Source organism: Hylobates moloch, unplaced genomic scaffold, assembly GCF_009828535.3.
Source record: "Hylobates moloch isolate HMO894 unplaced genomic scaffold, HMol_V3 SCAFFOLD_5, whole genome shotgun sequence".
Classification (NCBI taxonomy): Eukaryota; Metazoa; Chordata; class Mammalia; order Primates; family Hylobatidae; genus Hylobates; species Hylobates moloch.
The window spans coordinates 82,543,936-82,561,428 of NW_026652280.1; positions in this window are offsets into that span (position 1 = coordinate 82,543,936).

Sequence of the window (17,493 nt, forward strand, 5' to 3'; positions counted from 1 at the left end):
GACTCAAAGAGTCATCATGCTGCCATTTTAAAGCAGGAGTTTTGGGAGTGATGTAATAGAGTATCACAACCAAAGCCTCAAAGGAGTTATTCCCCTATTCCTTCCTGAATAATGGGATTCACCATACTTGATGACTTGCAGAACACCCACAGGTCCTTGACCTGTGGAATAAGAACTACCAAGGTGGAAAATGTCAAGTGGACACAAGAAAACTGTACCTCACTCCCCCCAAAATAGCAAATCAAAAATAACAGTGTGTTCCTAGTGAATAACAACTTTTCTACCCTTAAAAGCTTAAAGTACACAGGGGTTGTAGTCTCCAGTATGTCTCCATCTAATTGTTTGCAGGGCCAGACTTAAGTCCATTTGAGTCTGGCCCTGAAAATAATTGACTGATTGTCTTAGTCTGTTTAGTGTTGCTATAATAGAATATGTGAGGCTAAGTAATTTATAAAGAGAAGAGGTTTATTTAGCACCCAGTTATGTGGGTTAGGAAGTTCAAGGGTCTTACCATGGCTTCTGGCAAGGGCTTTCATGCAGAGAAGGACAAAGAGGAAATGCACATGTTTGAAGAAACAAAACCCAAGGGGCACACTGACTTTGTAACAACCATCTCAGCTCCAGAGCTCCCCAGAGCTTGGCCTTTGCTGTAACTGCATCACAGTTCAGCTTCTCCCTCTGCCCAATCCTGTTCCTCCACCTTCCCCAGTAAATTTCATGCTCACAAACCTCAGACTCAGAGTCTGTTTCACAGGGAGCCTGGCCAGTAGATTCTGTATAATGTTGGACTGAAATGAAACTATAAAAACTGAAAACCCCAAAACACATATTTCCTATAGAGAAGGGGAAGATCTGTTAACAGGTTCTACCCATGTGTCTCACTATGAAACTCCTTTAAGGAATTCCAGCCATGAATCTAGACAGAAGGACCAGCTGTTGTGCATTAGAGCATATTCTGGGTCCTGTTGGAAGAAAAGGAGCAAGAAACTAAGATTGTGAGGTGTACCATGGTCCTGTGCTGTTTCCATCCACCTGACGCCTTCACTTCCTTCACCACAATGATCACGTGGCTCTGGAGAACTGACCAATCACGTTATTTTGAAGCTTATGTCATGAAGCCCTAAATCCAGCTGTACTGTTTTCTACTCCAGGATTTGATACTCACTTAAACCCGGAAGTTCCTCACTTTGCTTAAGGTATTTTGTTTGCTGTCCCTTGCAACTAAGAGAGTCCTAACACAGGTCTACTTATTAGCCCTGGGAATATCTAGAGAGATTAGACTAATGAAGCCTCTAACAGGTTCACTTCTCATATTTGGAAATAGATCACTAAAGCCACACACACCCTTTTCTTTCTATACTTTTCTTAATATCATACATCTGCCAGGCTCCTTGTGTCAAGAGTCTGGGTGTGTGTTCTTGATGGACAAGTCCTGATGAGCCTTGCCCACACCCGTTCCCAAGCCCAGCCTTGTAGAGCAGTAGTCCTAAGTGTGAGCCCCCAAAACCCTGTTTAATCAATGATCTATAGGCAGTTATCAGAGTGCTGTTCTCCTGTTGCTCTGTGAAGTGACAGGGCTTTGGGGAAGGTGCTCAGGGCTGCAGTGGACCCCTCTCCACAGGGTACAGAGGTATGAAAGAACAGAGTCCTCGGCATCTGCATTTGAGCAAGACACAGAAATTTCTTGTTATATTTCCCTCAGCTGAGATGGTGGTAAAGTTTGCTGCCACTACAGTTGTGTCAGACTGGGCTCCCTGAGACATTAAAGCTGCCCTCTTGATAGGTTTCACTATCCAGGCAAGTTCTGCCACAGCCACAAGGTTGGCACTCTCTGTGCTACATCAACACCAAAAGACTGATTAGCACTGAGGAGTTTCTGAGGTTCCACAGCTTTCTACTTCCTCCCTGGACTGAATTCTCACCCCAGCCCTCATAAAGAAGACACGCCTTCTTGCTTCCACTCTTGCAAGAAGATGTTGAATGTGGGTAATCAAAACTCAGTGTCTATACCCTGCAAAGAACTACCATCCCAAGGGTGCCAACAATCAGTTTTGTAAGTTTATCCTACTCGCTGATATATGCTACTACTCACTTGATAGTGGGATTATATGCAATTGACCCTGCCCCTGCTAGAGAGCCCTGTGGGTGGCATAGCACTTTGCCATGGCCCAAATTGTCTCTATTGTGATGCATCATTTGTCCTTAACTACCCATTTCCTCTGTTTTTCTCTTGGTCTATTGTACATCAGCATTTGATTTTAATTTTCTTATTCTATAAATTTTCACTCAGTTAAAGCACCGCCAAAGCTGGTTGAAGGGGGAGTCTGTTGAAGAGGGCCACAAAGTCTGCAATAGTAGAAATAATGGAGATGAACACATAGCAATGGAGTGAGTGAATGTCCTCATCGAGTTGTTTCTAAAATGTGCAAAACAGTGCCTGGCACAGTGGGAACAATTGAATGTCACCATGGTTGTCCTTATTTTATTCCTATTGACTCTTTGTTGGCAAAGCATGTCAATGAAGGCTTCCAATCTAACAGGTGTCTCTTCAGCTTTCTGCAGAAAGCTATGGACCCTGTTTCAGTCAGAGCTGCTGCATTTATTTTATCCCTTTTTCACATTGGACAGCTCAGTGATACACTCCAGAAGACTGGGTTCTGCTGCAAAAGAAAAGTGTAGCTCTGGAAAATCAGTGGAAGCTACAGTTCCTCATCTTTCCAACACAGAACCTACAGCCAACCCTGACCACAGCTCACGGGTTCAGGCAAAGCTGGGGGCAGCCACCTTTCATCAGGACAAAAAGACAAGAAATCTGTGGCCTCCACTTATTTGTTTTCAAAAGCCATTCTTTTTGAAGCAAAGCTTCTTTTTGAAGTATCAAAAATTAATCATTTACAAAGCATCCCCCATATTTTTATAAACTCAGAAATGTTTTAACGTTGAAGTTGAAATTTAATATTTTTTAAACAAATGTAAAAATTGATCTTTTTATATTTCACCTAGAAAACTGAATAATCTGAATTATCAGGAATATTTTTTCACTTTTATTTTTATTTTAAGTAAAAACTTTGCAATGGAAAACAAAATAGTACATAGAAATATTTTGTAAACTATAAGATAATTTGAAAACACTAATTACATGTTTTTGTTTTTTACTTCAAGTTCTGGGATACATGTGCTGAACATGCAGGTTTGTTACATAGTTATACATGTGCCATGGTGGTTTGCTGCACCTATCAACCCATCATCTAGGTTTTAAGCCCTGCATGAATTAGGTATTTGTCCTAATGCTCCCCCTCCCCTTTCTGCCCACCCCCTGACAGACCCTGGTGTGTGATGTTCCCCTCCCTGTGTCCATGTGTTCTATTGTTCATCTCCCACTTATGAGAACATGTGGTGTTTGGTTTTCTCTTCCTGTGTTAGTTTGCTGAGAATGATGGTTTCCAGCCTCATCTATGTCCCTGCAAAGGACATGAACTCCTTCTTTTTTATGGCTGCATAGGCTTCCATGGTGTATATTTGCCACATTTTCTTTATCCAGTCTAACACTAATGGGCATTTGGGTTGGTTCCAAGTCTTTGCTACTGTGAATAGTGCTGCAATAAACATACATATGCATGTGTCTTTATAATAGAATGATTTATAACCTTTTGGGTAAATACTCAGTAATGGGATTACTGGGTCAAATGGTATTTCTGGTTCTAGATCTTTGAGGAATTGCCACACTGTCTTCCACAGTGGTTGAACTAATTTACACTCCCACCAACAGTGTAAAAGCATTCCTATTTCTCCACATCCTCACCAGCATCTGTTGTTCCCAGACTTTTTAATGACTACCATCCTAACTGGCGTGAGATGGTATCTCACTGTGGTTTTGATTTGTATTTCTCTAATGACCAGTGATGATGAGCTTTTTTTCATATGTTTGTTGGCCACATGAATGTCTTCTTTTGTGAAGTGTCTGTTCATACCCTTCACCCACTTTTTGATGGAGTTTTTTCTTGTAAATGTGTTTAAGTTCCTTGTAGATTCAGGATATTAGCCCTTTGTCAGATGGATAGATGGCAAAAATTTTCTCCCATTCTGTAGGTTGCCTGTTCACTCTGATGACAGTTTCCTTTGCTGTGCAGAAGGTCTTTAATTAGATCCTATTTGTCAATTTCAGAATTTTAGTTTTTTTTGCAATTGCTTTTTGTGTTGTAGTCATTAAGTCTTTGCCCATGCCTATGTCCTGAATGGTATTGCCTAGGTTTTCCTCTAGGGTTTTTATGGTTTTAGGTTTTAAGTCTTTAATCTATCTTGAGTTAATTTTTGTATAAAGTGTAAGGAAGGGGTCCAGCTTCAGTTTTTTGCATATGGCTAGCCAGTTTTCCCAGCACCAATTATTAAATAAGAAGTCCTTTCCCCATTGCTTGTTTTTGCCAGGTTTGCTGAAGATCAGATAGTTGTAGATGTGTGATGTTATTTCTGAGGCCTCTGTTCTGTTCCATTGGTCTATATATCTGTTTTGATACGAGTACCATGCTATTTTGGTTACTGTAGCCTTGTATTATAGCTTGAAGTCAGGTAGTGTGATGCCTTCAGCTTTGTTCTTTTTGCTTAGGATTGTCTTGGCCATGCAGCCTCTTTTTTGGTTCCATATGAAATTTAAAGTAGTTCTTTCTAATTCTGTGAAGAAAGTCAATGGTAGTGTGATGGGAATATCATTGAATCTATAAATTACTTTGGGCAGTATGGCTATTTTCATGATATTGATTCTTCCTATCCATGAGCAGGGAATGTTTTTCCATTTGTTTGTGTCCTCTCTTATTGAGCAGTGGTTTGTAGTTCTCCTTGAAGAGGTCCTTCACATCCTTTTTAAGTTGTATTCCTAGGTATTTTATTTTCTTTGTAGCAATTGTGAATGGGAGTTCACTGATGATTTGCCTCTCTGTTTGTCTATTATTGGTGTATAAGAATGCTTGTGATTTTTGCACATTGATTTTATATCCTGAGACTTTGCTGAAGTTGTTTATCAGCTTAAGAAATTTTGGGACTGAGACAATGGGGTTTTCTAAATATACGATCATGTCATCTGCAAACAGAGACAATTTGACTTCCTCTCTTCCTGTTTAAATACCCTTTATTTCTTTCTCTTGCTTCATTTCCCTGGCCAGAAGTTCCAATACTATATTGAATAGGAGTGGTGAGAAGGGGTGTGTTTGTCTTGTGTCAGTTTTCAAAGGGAATGCTTCCAGCTTTTGCCCATTCAGTACGATATTGGCTGTGGGTTTGTCATAAATAGCTCTTATTATTTTGAGATATGTTCCATCAGTACCTAGTTTATTGAGAGTTTTTAGCGTGAAGGGATGTTGAATTTTATCAAAGGCCTTTTCTGCATCTATTGAGTGTTTGTCATTGATTCTGTTTATGTGATGGATTACATTTATTAATTTGTGTATTTGAACCAGCCTTGCATCCCAGGGATGAAGCCAACTTGATCATGGTAAATAAGCTTTTTGACATACTGCTGGATTTGGTTTGCCAGTATTTTATTGAGGATTTTCGCATCAATGTTCATCAGGGATATTGGCCTGAAATGTTCTTTTTTTGTTGTGTCTCTGCCTGGTTTTGGAATCAGGATGATGCTGGCCTCATAAAATGAGTTAGGGAGGAATCCCTCTTTTTCTATTGTTTAGAATAGTTTCAGAAGGAATGGTACCAGCTCTTCTTTGTACCTCTGGTAGAATTCGGCTGTGGATCCATCTGGTCCTGGGCTTTTTTTGGTTGATAGGCTATTAATTACTGCCCCAATTTCAGAACTTGTTATCAGTCTATTCAGGGATTCAACTTCTTCCTGGTTTAGTCTTTGGAGGGTGTATGTGTCCAGGAATTTATCCATTTTTTCTAGATTTTCTAGTTTATTTGCATAGAGGTGTTTCTAGTATTCTCTGATGGTAGTTTGTATTTCTGTGGGACCAGTGGTGATACCCTGTATGTCAGGCCTCTGAGCCTAGGCTAAGCCATCATATCCCCTGTGACCTGCACGTATACATCCAGATGGCCTGAAGTAACTGAAGAATCACAAAAGAAGTGATATTTAAATGGCCTGTTCCTGCCTTAACTGATGACATTCCACCGCAAAAGAAGTGAAAATGGCCAGTCCTTGCCTTAACTGATGACATTAGCTTGTGAAATTCCTTCTCCTGGCTCAAAAAGCTCCCCCACTGAGCACCTTGTGACCCCCATTCCTGCCCACCAGAGAACCCCCCTTTGACTTTAATTTTCCTTTACCTACCCAAATCTTATAAAACAGCGCCACCCTTATCTCCGTTCGCTGACTCTCTTTTCGGACTCAGCCTGCCTGCACCCAGGTGAAATAAACAGCCTTGTTGTTCACACAAAGCCTGTTTGGTGGTTGCTTCACACGGACGCGCATGAAATTTGGTGTCGTGACTCAGATCAGGGGACCTCCCTTGTGAGATCAATCCCCTGTCCTCCTACTCTTTGCTCTATGAGAAAGATCCACCTACGACCTCAGGTCCTCAGACCAACCAGCCCAAGGAACATCACACCAATTTTAAATCAGGTAAGCGACCTCTTTCTACTCTCTTCTCCAACCTCTCTCACTATCCCTCAACCCCTTTCTCCTTTCAATCTTGGCACCACACTTCACTCTCTCCCTTCTCTTAATTTCAGTTCCTTTCCTTTTCTTGTAGAGACAGGAGACGCATTTTATCCATGGACCCAAAACTCCAGCGCCGGTCACAGACTCAGGAAGACAGCCTTCCCTTGGTGTTTAATCACACCTGGATGCCTGCCTGATTGTTCACCCACATTTCAGAGGTGTCTGACCACACAAGGATGCCTGCCTTGGTCCTTTACTCTTAGTGGCAAATACCGCTTTTCTGGGGGGCAAGAACCCCCTGACCCCTTCTGTGTCTCTACCCCCTCTCCACTTTTCTGGGGGGCAATAACCCCCCAATCCCTTCTCTCCATGTCTCTACCCCTTCTCCACTTTCCTGGGGGGCAAGCACCCCCCACCCCTTCTCTCCATGTCTCTACTCTCTCTTTTCTCTGGGCTTGCCTCCTTCACTATGGCAGGCTTCTACCCTCCATTCCTCCTTCTTCTCCCTTAGCCTGTATTCTCAAGAACTTAAAACTGTCAGGCCTCTGAGCCCAAGCTAAGCCATCATATCCCCTGTGACATGCAAGTACACATCCAGATGGCCAGTTCCTGCCTTAACTTATGATATTCCACCACAAAAGAAGTTAAAATGGCCTGTTCCTGCCTTAACTGATGACATTACCTTGTGAAATTCCTTCTCCTGGCTCATCCTGGCTCAAAAGCTCCCCTGCTGAGCACCTTGTGACCCCCACCCCTGCCAGCCAGAGAATGACCCCCCCACTTTGACTGTAATTTTCCTTTACCTACCCAAATCTTATAAAACTGCCCACTGCTATCTCCCTTCACTGACTCTATTTCAGACTCAGCCCGCCTGCACCCAGGTGAAATAAACAGCCTTGTTGTTCACACAAAGCCTGTTTGGTGGTCTCTTCACATGGACACAAGTGAAAAAACCTCTTCAACTCACACATGACCTAAAACCTAAATGCCTTATTTTGTCCTGCAACACCCCTTGACCCCAACACAAACTCGACAGTGGTTCCAAATAGCCAGAAAATGGCACTTTCAATTTTTGCATCCTACAAAATCTAGATAATTCTTGTCATAAAATGGGCAAACGGTCTGAGGTGCCTGACGTCCAGGCATTCTTTTACACATCGGTCCCTCCCTAGTCTCTGTTCCTAGTGCAACTTGTCCCAAATCTTGCTTCTTTCCCTCCCGCCTGTCCCATCAGTCCCAACCCCAAGCATCACTCAGTCTTTCCAATCTTCCTTTTCTACAGACCCATCTGACCTCTCCCCTCCTCCCCAGGCTGCTCCTCGCCAGGCTGAGCTAGGTCCCAATTCTTCCTCAGCCTCATCTCCCCTGCCCTATAATCCTTTTATCACCTCCCCTCCTCACACCCAGTCTAGCTTACAATTTCATTCTGCGACTAGCCCTCCCTCACCTGCCCAGCAATTTCCTCTTAAAAACGTGGCTGGAGCTAAAGGCATAGTCAAGGTTAATGCTCCTTTTTCTTTATCCCAAATCAGATAGCATTTAGACTGTTTTTCATCAAATATAAAAACCCAGCCCATTTCATGGCTTGTTTGGCAGCAACCCTGAAATGCTTTACAGCCCTAGACCCTAAAAGGTCAAAAGGCCATCTTATTCTCAATATATATCTTATTACCCAATCCACTCCTGACTTTAAATAAAACTACAAAAATTAAATTCTGGCCCTCAAGCCCCACAACAGGACTTAATTAACCTCACCTTCAAGGTGTACAATAATAAAGTAGAGGCAGCTAAGTAGCAATGTATTTCTAAGTTGCAATTCCTTGCCTCCACTGTGGGACAAACCCCAGCCATATCTCCAGCACACAAGAACTCCAAACGCCTGAACCGCAGCTGCCAGGGGTTCCTCCAGAACCTCCTCCCCCAGGAGCTTGGTACAAGTGCCAGACATGTGGCCACTGGGCCAAGGAATGCCCACAGCCTGGGATTCCTCCCAAGCTGTATCCCATCTGTGCAGGATCCCACTGAAAATTGGACTGTTCAACTCACCTGGCAGCCACTTCCAGAGCCCCTGGAACTCTGGCCCAAGGTTCTCTGACTGACTCCTTCCCAGATCTTCTTGGCTTAGCAGCTGAAGACTGACACTATATGATCATCTCAGAAGCCTACATGACCATCACAGACACTCTAGGTAACTCTCACAGTGGAGGGTAAGTCCATCCCCTTCTTAATCAATATGGAGGCTACCCACTCCACATTACCTTCTTTTCAAGGGCCTGTTTCCCTTGCCTCCATAACTGTTGTAGGTATTGACAGCCAGGCTTCTAAACCTCTTAAAGCTCCCCAACTCTGCTGCCAACTTAGACAATACTCTTTTAAGCACTCGTTTTTAATTATCCCCACCTGCCCAGTTCCCTTACTAGGCTGAGATATTTTAACTAAATTATCTGCTTCCCTGACTATTCCTGGGCTACAGCCACACCTCATTGCTGCCTTTTCCCCCAGTTCAAACCTCCTTCACATCCTCCCCTTGTATCTCCCTACCTTAGCCCACAAGTATAGGATACCTCTACTCCCTCCCTGGCAATGGATCATGCACCCCTTACCATCCCATTAAAACCTAATCACCCTTACCCCCTCAACATCAATATCCCATCCCGCAGCACACTTTAAAAGGATTAAAGCCTGTTATCACTCACCTGCTACAGCATGGCCTTTTAAAGCCTATAAACTCTCCTTACAATTCCCCCATTTTACCTGTCCTGAAACCAGACAAGCCTTACAGGTTAGGTCAGGATCTGCACCTTATCAACCAAATTGTTTTGCCTATCCACCCCATGGTGCCAAACCCATATACTCTCCTGTCCTCAAGTCCTCCCTCTACAATCCATTATTGTGTTCTGGATCTCAAACATGCTTTCTTTACCATTCCTTTTCACCCTTCTTCCCAGCCTCTCTTCGCTTTCACTTGGACTGACCCTGACACACATCAGGCTCAGCAAATTACCTGGGCTGTACTGCCACAAGGCTTCACAGACAGCCCCCATTACTTCAGTCAAGCCCAAATTTCTTCCTCATCTGTTACCTATCTTGGCATAATTATCATGAAAACACACATGCTCTCCCTGCCGATCATGTCCGACTAATCTCCCAAACCCCAATCCCTTCTACAAAACAACAACTCCTTTCCTTCCTAGGCATGGTTAGTGCAGTCAGAATTCTTACACAAGAGCCAGGACCACGCCCTGTAGCCTTTCTGTCCAAACAAGTTGACCTTACTGTTTTAGCCTAGCCCTCATGTCTGTGTGCAGCGGCTGCCTCTGCCTTAGTACTTTTAGAGGTCCTCAAAATCACAAACTATGCTCAACTCACTCTCTACAGTTCTCATAACTTCCAAAATCTATTTTCTTCCTCATACCTGATGCATATACTTTCTGCTCCCCAGCTCCTTCAGCTATACTCTTTGTGGAGTCTCCCACAATTACCATTGTTCCTGGCCCAGACTTCAATCTGGCCTCTCACATTATTCCAGATACCACACCTGACCCTCATGACTGTATCTCTCTGATCCACCTGACATTCAACCCATTTCCCCATATTTCCTTCTTCCCTGTTCCTCACCCTGATCACATTTGGTTTATTGATGGTAGTTCCACCAGGCCTAATTGCCACACACCAGCAAAGGCAGGCTATGCTATAGTACAAGCCACCAGCCCACCTCTTAGAATCTCTCATTTCCTTTCCATCGTGGAAATCTATCCTCAAGGAAATAACTTCTCAGTGTTCCATCTGCTATTCTGCTACTCCTCAGGGATTATTCAAGCCCCCTCTCTTCCCTACACATCAAGCTCGGGGATTTGCCACCTCCCAGGACTGGCAACTCTTTACTCCCTCTTAGAGTGGATAGATGATCTTTGCTGGCAGGGGACCCTTCAATACTTTCACCCTGATGAAGTTCTATTCTTTACTTTTATACTCACTCTTATCCTCATTCCCATTCTTATGCCACCCTCTACCTCTCCTCAGCTATCTCCACCACACTATCAACCTTACTCATTCTCTCCTAGCCATTTCTAATCCCTCCCTAGTGAACAACCGCAGGCTTTGCATTTCCCTTTCTTCCAGCGCCTACACCAGCTGTCCTCGCCTTACATGCAGACTAGGCAACATCTCCTGTCTCCCTACACTCTGAACTTCCTTTAACAGCCCTCACCTTTACCCTCCTGAAGAACTCATTTACTTTCTAAACAGGTCCAGCAAGACCTCCCAGACATTTGACATCAGCAACCTGCCCCCCTCCTCCGCACTTACTTAAAAAACCTTTCTCCTTATATCAACTCTACTCCCCCCATATTTAGACCTCTCAAAACACAAACTATTCCTGTGGCCACTCCTTTATGTATCTCTCGGCAAAGACCCACTGGAATTCTCCTAGGTAACCTTTCACCTTCTCAGTGTTCCTTTACTCTTCATCTCCAAAGCCCAACTACGCACATCACTGAAACAACTGGAGACTTCCAGCTCTGTATTACAGACAAGCCCTCTATCAATACTGGCAAACGTAAAAACATTAGCAGTAATTATTGCTTAGGAAGACACTTACCCTGTATTTCACTCCATCCTTGGCTACCTTCCCCTTGCTTGTCAGACTCTCCTCCCAGGCCCTCTTCTTGTTTGCTTATATGCAACCCCGTAAATAACAGTGAAAGGTTGCTTGTAGACACTCAATATTTTCTCATACACCATGAAAATCGAACCTTCCCCTCTACACAGTTACCCCATCAGTCCCCATTACAACCTCTGATGGCTGCCGTCCTAGCTCCATCCCTAGGAGTCTAGGTAAAAGACACCCCTTTCGGCACTCCTTCTCATCTTTTTACTTTGCATCTCCAGTTTTGCCTCGCACAAGGTCTCTTCTTCCTCTGTGGATCCTCTATCTACATGTGCCCACCTGCTAATTGGACAGGCAATGCACACTAGTTTTCCTTACTCCCAAAATTCAATTTGCAAAAGGACTGAATAGTTCCCTGTTCTCCTCATGACACGGACACAACAAAAAAGAGTTATTCCATTAATTCCCTTGTTTGTCGGTTTAAGACTTTCTGCTTCCACTATTGCTCTCAGTACTGGAATAACCTAGGATATCTAATTAAAGAGTGCCTAAGGGGGTTCAGCATAATTACTTGCTTGGTTGGCAAGTTTTTGGGCTCTATCCTTGAGTTTATGTTGTCATACACCAGGCCAGATTGATTTAGGTAAAAACAACACTCTTCACTTAAGAATATACAGTCTTCGTTTTTCAGCAGTGAGTAAGTCAAGGCCTCTGCGGTTTTGGAGGACAACTGAAGCTAAAGAGTCAACTTAGGCCTGGAGGACCGATAAAGTTTGTGATATGTCTATGATAGTAGCAGAGAAGTCATTAGAGAGGCTATGGAAGGTCGTGACAGAGGTTCACTGATTATTTGAAAAGTTTGTGTCTCTGTCTCCTTCAGTTCCACACTGATGTTAGTTTTTTCTTGTCTTCTGCTAGCTCGATCATCCCAGGTCAACATCCCAGGTCAATTCCTGCTGTGCTGGCAGCAGGAATTTGAAGCCAGTGATTCATAGCTTGCTGGGCTCCGTGGGAGTGGGACCTGCTGAGCGAGACTACTTGGCTCCCTGGCTTCAGCCTCCTTTCCAGGTAAGTGAACGGTTCTGACTCGCTGGGGCTCCAGGCACCACCAGGGAATGAAAAAAAAAATTCCTGAAGCTGGCTTGGTGTCTGCCCGAATAGCCGCCCAGTTTTGTGCTTGAAACCCAGGGCCCTGGTGGTGTAGGCTCACCATGGAATCTCCTGGTCTGCAGATTGTGAAAGCTATGGGAAAAGTGTAGTATCTGGGTGGGATAGCACAGTCCCTCATGGCTTCCCTTGGCTTGGAAAGGGAGGCCCCCTGCTCCTTGCACTTCCCGGGTAAGGTGATGCCCCACCTTGCTTATGCTCGCCCTCTATGGGCTGCACCCACTGCCTAACCAGTCGCAATAAGATGAACAGGGTATCTCAATTGGAAATGCAGAAATCACCCACCTTCTGCATAGGTCTCACTGGGAGCTGCAGACTGGAGCTGTTCCTATTCGACCATCTTGCCAGAACCCCCAACAAGAATATTTTTAAAACAAAGTAAATACCAACATACTCCTGGAAAAAAAAAATACACCTTCGCTGTCTGCCAAGAAGCAGCAGCATGGGGTTCACAAATAGTTGGATTCCTAGTAAAGATTCTGCCCAGTTGAAAGTTGGCTTTGAAAATAATGCGACCAGAAACTTTGGGAGAACAGAACTTTAAGTGGCTCAGATAGCCTTCTTAGACTTTGGATTACCATTGATTGTTCTCCTAAAGTGATAAGAAGCTTCTAGAGGAACAGTGTGGAGATCAAAATGGCCTATGATCACCAGAATGCTATGTATCCAGCCCCTATGCCCCTTGTGCTGTGCTTGCCTATGTGGGTTATAAGGACCCAAGTCCTACAGAGTCAGGAATCACGCTTCCCTTTAAAATCTTCCTTCTTTGACAAAGCCCCCCTCCTGCATGACTGCAGGAAATCCAGTTCTTTCCCAAAGTATTCCAGAGGATACCAAAGGTAGCTTACATTTTCAACCAACATGGTGCCTCTCTGGTCTGCTTGTTTCCTATGGACCACCTCTGGTCCTAAGCCTCTTGTCTCCATAGCTACAAACTTTTTGAGTACCACAAACCATACTCCTCCTTTTATTCCCCAAGAACAGCTAATAACAAAGCTTGAAGATAACAAAAGGGGAGTATAAGACAACAACTTAAAGCTGGGAACTTAGACAGCAGCTTCTTTCTGCTCCTGGTGTCACCCAAGGCTCCCTTCTGGCTTTTCCCCTGCCACCTCTGCCCTGCTGCCCCTATGGTGGAGTCCATTCCCTTTTTTTCAGTTGGCATCTCTGGCTGACATGTTCTCCACCCCTAGGCAGCAAAACCAGATTCCTTTATGGCTCTAAAATCTCTACAGAGGTGTTTGTTTCCTGAAGTCATCCTTTCTATCATTAAGCAAAATAACTGGATTGTGCACAGCCCCTGCTGGCTCATGTGTCACTAGTACTGGGCCTCCCTACCATTAAGGAACACAGCACTTTCAAGTTCTCTGATTCTCCATGTGACATGCCCAAGTGAACCAATACCACCACTGCCCCAATCACCCACCCATTCTCAAAAAGTGAAAAATAAGCACACAAACAAGTGACTAATGTTTAACTAATCTCAGAAACATTTGCATTCAGAGTACTTTCCCTTAGAATCTTCTCCTCTCCACTCCATCAGGAGTGGGCATGTGCTTTATTATATCAACAAGACTAAGAAGCCGCACCCAAGTGGTCCCACTCAAAGAAGAGGTTTCTGTTGCTACCTTAAAATGCAGAAACCACTACAGATTAAAAGAGAAACACACACACTTTAAGAAACTCTCCGCTCCTCATCTTCAAAGTGTGGGGTATGCATTCCAGATCTCTCAGCCTGATGGAAAGCTTGGAAGTGGAAGGGACCAATGTCCAGCAAGTGGCCTTTGCCCCATGTCCATTGTGCCTTGTGTCTTCCCAGTCGACTCAGAACTCCTCACACACCGCCCCCAGACTACTGCTTATGGGCTCAGGCAAAGGTGGGAGTAGCCAGGGTTTGGCACTTGGGAGACACTCAAAAATACTTTTTGGACAAACAAGTGAATATTGTCAGGCCTCTGGGCCAAGCTAAGCCATCATATCCCCTGTGACCTGCACGGACACATCCAGATCACAGGTTCCTGCCTTAACTGATGACATTCCACCACAAAAGAAGTGAAAATGGCCTGTTCCTGCCTTAACTGATGACATTGTCTTGTGAAATTCTGGCTCATCCTGGCTCAAAAGCTCCCCCACTGAGTAACTTGTGACCCCCACTCTGCCCAGCAGAGAACAACCCCCCTTTGACTGTAATTTTCCTTTACCTACCCAAATCCTATAAAACGGCCCCACCCCTATCTCCCTTTGCTGACTCTTTTCGGACTCAGCCCGCCTGCACCCAGGTGATTAAAAGCTTGATTGCTCACACAAAGCCTGTTTGGTGGTCTCTTCACACAGACGCGCATGAAATTTGGTGTGGTGACTCAGATCGGGGGGAGGGGACCTCCCTTGGGAGATCAATCCCCTGTCCTCCTGTTCTTTGCTCCATGAGAAAGATCCACCTACGACCTCAGGTCCTCAGACCGACCAGCCCAAGGAACATCTCACCAATTTTAAATCGGGTAAGCGGCCTCTTCTTACTCTCTTCTCCAACCTCTCTCACTGTCCCTCAACCACTTTCTCCTTTCCACTCTTCAATCTCTCCCTTCTCTTAATTTCAATTCCTTTCATTTTCTGGTAGAGACAAAGGAGACATGTTTTATCCGTGGACCCAAAACTCCGGTGCCAGTCACGGACTAGGGAAGGCAGCCTTCCCTTGGTGTTTAATCATTGCAGGGACACCTCTCTGATTATTCACCCAGGTTTCAGAGGTGTCAGACCATGCAGGGACGCCTGCCTTGGTCATTCACCCTTAGCGGCAAGTCCCGCTTTTCTGGGGAAGGGGCAAGTACTCCAACCCCTTCTCTCCATGTCTCTACCCCTTCTCCACCTTTCTGGGGAGGAAGAAATCCCCAACCCCTTCTCCTTCACCCTGAGCGGCAAGTTCCGCTTTTCTAGAGGAGGTGCAATTACGCCAACCTTGTATCTCTGCACCCCAATCTCTTATTTCTGCACCCCAACCTCTTATATCTCTGTGCCCCAATCCTGTATTTCCGCACCCTGACCTCTTATCTCTGCGCATCCCTTATTTCCATGCCCCGACCTCTTATCTCTGCGCCCCAACCCCTTATTTCCATGCCCCAACCCCTTTCCTGCTTTCCTGGAAGGACCCCTGAACCCCTTCCCTCTGTGTCTCTACTCTCTCTTTTCTCTAGGCTTGCTTCCTTCACTATTGGCAACATTCCACCCTCCATTCGTCTTTCTCCCTTAGCCTGTGTCCTCAAAAACTTAAAACCTCTTCAACTCTCAGGTCTCTTAGACCTAAAATCTAAGCGTCTTATTTTCTTCTGCAATGCCACTTGACCCCAATACAAACTCAACAGTAGTTCCAAATAGCCAGAAAATGGCACTTTCAATTTTTCCATCCTAAAAGATCGAAATAATTGTCGTCGTAAAATGGGCAAATGGTCCGAGGTGCCTGACATCCAGGCATTCTTTTACACATAGGTCCCTCTTTAGTCTCTGTTCCCAATGCGATTCATCCCAAATCTTCCTTCTTTCCCTCCCACCATCCCCTCAGTCCCAACTCCAAGCGTCGCTGAGTCTTTCTAATCTTCCTTTTCTACAGACTCATCTGACCTCTCCCCTCCTCTGCAGGCTGCCCCTCGCCAGGCCGAGCTAGGTCCCAATTCTTCCTCAGCCTCCACTCCTCCACCCTATAATCCTTTTATCATCTCCCCTCCTCACACCTGGTCCGGCTTACAGTTTCGTTCCGTGACTAGCCCTCCCCCACCTGCCCAGCAATTTCCTCTTAAAAAGGTGGCTGGAGCTAAAGGCATAGTCAAGGTTAATGCTCCTTTTTCTTTATCCCAAATCAGACAGCATTTAGACTGTTTTTCATCAAATATAAAAATCCAGCCCAGTTCATGACTCCTTTGGCAGCAACCCTGAGACACTTTACAGCCCTAGACCCTAAAAGGTCAAAAGGCCGTCTTATTCTCAAAATACATTTTATTACCCAATCTGCTCCCGACATTAAATAAAACTCCAAAAATTAAATTCTGGCCTTCAAACCCCACAACAGGATTGAATTAACCTTGCCTTCAAGGTGTACAATAATAGAAAAAAGTTGCAATTCCTTGCCTCCACTGTGAGACAAACCCCAGCCACATCTCCAGCACAAAAGAACTTCCAAATGCCTGAACCGCAGTGACCAGGCGTTCCTCCAGAACCTCCTCCCCCAGGAGCTTGCTACAAGTGCCAGAAATCTGGCCACCAGGCCAAGGAATGCCTGCAGCCCAGGATTCCTAAGCCACGTCCCATCTATGCAGGACCCCACTAGAAATTGGACTGTCCAACTCACCTGGCAGCCACTCCCAGAGCCCCTGGAACTGTAGCCCAAGGCTGACTGCTTCCCAGATCTTCTTGGCTTAGCGGCTGAAGACTGACGCTGCCCGATCACCTCGGAAGCCCCGTAGACCATCACGGACGCCGAGCTTCACGTAACTCTCACAGTGGAAAGTAAGTCCGTCCCCTTCTTAATCAATACGGAGGCTACCCACTCCACATTACCTTATTTTCAAGGGCCTGTTTCCCTTGCCTCCATAACTGTTGTAGGTATTGACAGCCAGGCTTCTAAACCTCTTAAAACTCCCCAACTCTAGTGGCAACTTAGACAATACCCTTTTAAGCACTCCTTTTAGTTATCCCCACCTGCCCAGTTCCTTTATTATGCCGAGACACTTTAAATTATCTGCTTCCCTGACTATTCCAGGATTACGGCTATATCTCATTGCTGCCCTTCTTCCCAATCCAAAGCCTCCTTTGTGTCCTCCTCTTGTATTCCCCCACCTTAATCCACAAGTATAAGATACCTCTACTCCCTCCTTGGTGACCGATCATGCATCCCTTACCATCTCATTAAAACCTAATCACCCTTACCCCAATCAATGCCAATATCCCATCCTGCAGTGTGCTTTGAAAGGGTTAAAGCCTGTTATCACTTGCCTGCTACAGCATGGCCTTTTAAAGCCTATAAACTCTCCTTACAATTCCCCCATTTTACCGGTCCTAAAACCAGGCAAGCCTTACAAGTTAGTTCAGGATCTATGCCTTAACCAAATTGTTTTGCCTA